Here is a 3548-nt window from a genome sequence, read left to right on the forward strand (position 1 = left end):
CCGACTGAATCTCTGTGAGGATTGAGCAGCTCGCTTATTTGCCTCAGGGCATGCAGGACAAGCTTAAAAAGCTGATGTGTCTGCTTGGCCCTGAGGGCATGCAACACCTCGCTTTGCAAGGACCTGGAGCGATAAGCGCGCGCCTAGAGGTGTTTCCAAGCTATGAAAATGCTCTGCTAGAGCACCTACAGCAGAAGATGTCGGCGTCTACTGCGTCCACGATGCCACCGTCGACGACAGATGACTCTTCCCGACCCAGGTCACCCATAGTGAGCTTTAAGACCTTTGAGGGTAAGGATGGAGGGAATCAGCTGCTCTGGGAGAGGGAGGTGGCACCCGTTATGCTCCAGACCAAGCAACAGCGCGTGCCGCTAGCTATCTCCAAGCTCGGGGGTCAAGCACGAGAATGGGCACTGACGTGCGGCACTTCAGTTGAAGCGGCGTTTCTCTCCTGAACAGAGCAGAAGCTGCGGCTTATACGAGTATTTTTACCACCTAACCAGGCATACCGCTTGCAATCGCGTTTCGTTAACGACCGACAGGGCAAGCAGAAATTGGTGGACTTTGTCCAATAGTTGAGAGCTTTCATGGCCAGGATGGCAGCCGATCCTCTTTCTTAGGCTGTTACAGCTACAGTCTTTATGGATGTCCTCCGCACTGGCGTGGCCGGAATGGAAGTCTTCCGTGAGCTCCCATCTTCTTTTGCAGAAGCAGTGAATGTGGCATTAGATACCGGATTCAACTATGTCGGCACGATTCGGTTGGAATGCACACTCTAGCAACTCGTCGAGCTGGCCAGAGCCGATCGATCTCAGCTATGCTGAAAAAGAGGAGAGAGAGTTTCAAGCTGCCGAGGAGCGTTCATACACCGGACAGTGTTTTGTCGGTAAAAACATCTTCGTACTGGTTGTCCGCATCGAACCGACGTCCCGCTATCACCAGTCTTCTGGTTGTCGAAGAAGCGACATCACCAAGTAGGTACGGGGAGGCCTAGTTCTGCTGAACCTTAAAGAGAAAGAGGTCAACAGGGCTTCACCCGAAGAGCTTCGTGCTCTTGAACACGGAACGTGTATGCAAACCGGGCTTGCAGGTCTTAAAAGCGACCGTGAAGGGCTTTGAGAAGCCATGGAAGATTTTGATCGATTCCGGGGCGTTGGGCAATTATGCTCGACGCTTTAGGATCGAAGGGAGTCAGTAGAATGCTAACATTGTCACGGTTCGCTTAGCGACGAGGACTTGTGTCACTGTACCGAGAGTTTCTGTGGACCTCGGTGTCATGTTTCTTGACTTTGATAGCGTGGAGCGCTGCTTAATGTTAAACTTGGATGCAAGGTATAACCTGATCCTTAGTATGGCATGCTTGGAACACCATGATCCGTTGATTGATTGAATGTCTAAGACCTTGGGTGCTACGCGCACGTCTTCCGGTGGAGCTTTGGTGGGTCATGAATAGGAAGCAGAAGTGCTATTGGCGTGGGCACTGGAACGGGACGGTCAATGTGCTGGATGTTGGAGTATCTGAGCTGTTTAAAACCAAAGGTGTTTTGGACTGGAGTCCCGAGCGTGGCTAGCGGGCTGAACGTGGGGTGGCACGCAACCCACTGAGCGCTGCTCGAATATTGGAGCAGTCGCTGCATGCCAAGAGTGGCATGGTCGTCCAAGGGCCGACGCATCGAGGGCGAGGGTCTAGTGATGCACGTGGAGTGGCATGCACTGCTCACGTTACGAAGCAGTTGATGCATGACCAGAGTGGCATGATTGAACGAGGTCCGAGGCATCTTGGGCAAGGCCCTTATGATGCGCTTGGAGTGACACGTTATCCACTGGACTAAGACTGCAAAAATAGCAGCTCTTCGTCGGATTTTGTATATGACAAGATGGAGCAGGGAGTGGGGTCATTGGACGACGCTGAGTGCGTGCTCCTTCTCGTCTCGCCGGGACGCAAAACTCTGTGAAGAGGCAACGGCGATGCCGTATATTATTTGCAAGACGCAGGCATCGATCCTGATCAAGGGTACGGCTACCATAGACGATAGTGCACAGCTATACACCCTCGTCAACGGTATGATGGGGGAGGAAGACAGCGACGTCACCTCGAGGCTATTACTACGGAGGATGCTCGTCTTGAGCTGGACGAGATGTTCTGCAAAAAGTTCGGCAGTACCTTGAAGGCAAGCAACTTAGCCGAAGTGGTCTAACGGACGAGGGGTTCCGAGAAGATCAACTCGTCGTCGCTTCTGGATGAAGCTGTCCAGAAGGACACCAAGAGGGTGCTGAACGCCCGAAGTGGATCTTTAATTATAAAAAATCCCACGGACCCGTACTATCCACTGGTACAGGGATTTCAACACCTCGTCTATATATATTTGCCGTCAACCGTTTAAGCAAGATGACACATCTTGCGGCGGTGCTGGACACCATCGACGGTGTCGGCACAGCAAGGCTGTTTTTGGATTGTGTATTTCGACAATATGGACTCCCGGAGTCAGTTGTTGCTGACATAGACCCCCGCATCAGTGGGGATTGATGATTGACGATCTTCAATGTGCTAGATACTAAGCTGGATATGTCAACGGCGGACCATCCGCAGATCGATGGTCAAACTTTTGCGTCAATTGCGTTGTGGAAGACATCCGTCGCAATGTCTGCACTGAGATTCCAAGGCGCTGGGGCGACATGCTACCATCGTAGAGTTCGCTCTGAACAACGCAGTACATTTGTCTACTAGCTACACGCCGTTCTACGTGAACGGACTAGTTCATCCTCGCGTCCTGCTGACGTCATCATCCCAAAATTTAAGGCTTGGTGGCAAGGAATAGCCGAGCGGCTAGCTGATATCAGCCCCTCACTGTTCGTAAAGAAGTTAAAGATTCCTGTTTAACAGACTGAGTGTCTTACGACACGCTCTCGATGCGATGGCCGAAAGCCAAGACATGCAGAAAGAATATGCAGACGAAAGACGCAGAAGAAATGAAGTCTGAGGTCGGCGACCTGGTTTTATTAAATACTAAAGATCTTCTTACACATGCGGTCTTTGGTGTCTTTAAGACAAAGTTCCATCCAAGGTCGTGGCCAAGCGAGGCCTTGCGTATATGGTGAACCTTCCGAGAAGGGTGTGCACCCTTCCGGTGTGTTATGTGGGCTTGCTTAAGCCGATCCGGGTTCCGGCGCAAGTGAACGCCGAAGCGTTTTTGCTATGGCGGCATTCAATGGAGCCCGGTCGCCCAGAAGCTGAACCAGCAATAATTCTGAGCACGGAGTGCAACAATTTCCTTTTCCACCGGCGCAAGGCGCTCCACCGTCGCACGAAGTGACGTATTCGTCTACTCGACGGCTAGGAGCCGCTCCGACAGAGCGCGATAATCCTCAAAGAGATGCAGTCGGCGCAAAAAGCGCTCCAGATCTTCGAGGTCTTCCGCACAACGGTAGGCAACCTCGGGAAGTTCTCGGCGGAATGCCGATGACGACGGACGTTGTCCTCCAACGCTCGAAGAGCATCGCGAATCACCAGACGGCGATCGATCATATCGTCATCGCCCGCCACCGAC

This window comes from Plasmopara halstedii (assembly GCF_900000015.1).
Source record: "Plasmopara halstedii genome assembly, contig: Scaffold_350, whole genome shotgun sequence".
Taxonomy (NCBI): domain Eukaryota; phylum Oomycota; class Peronosporomycetes; order Peronosporales; family Peronosporaceae; genus Plasmopara; species Plasmopara halstedii.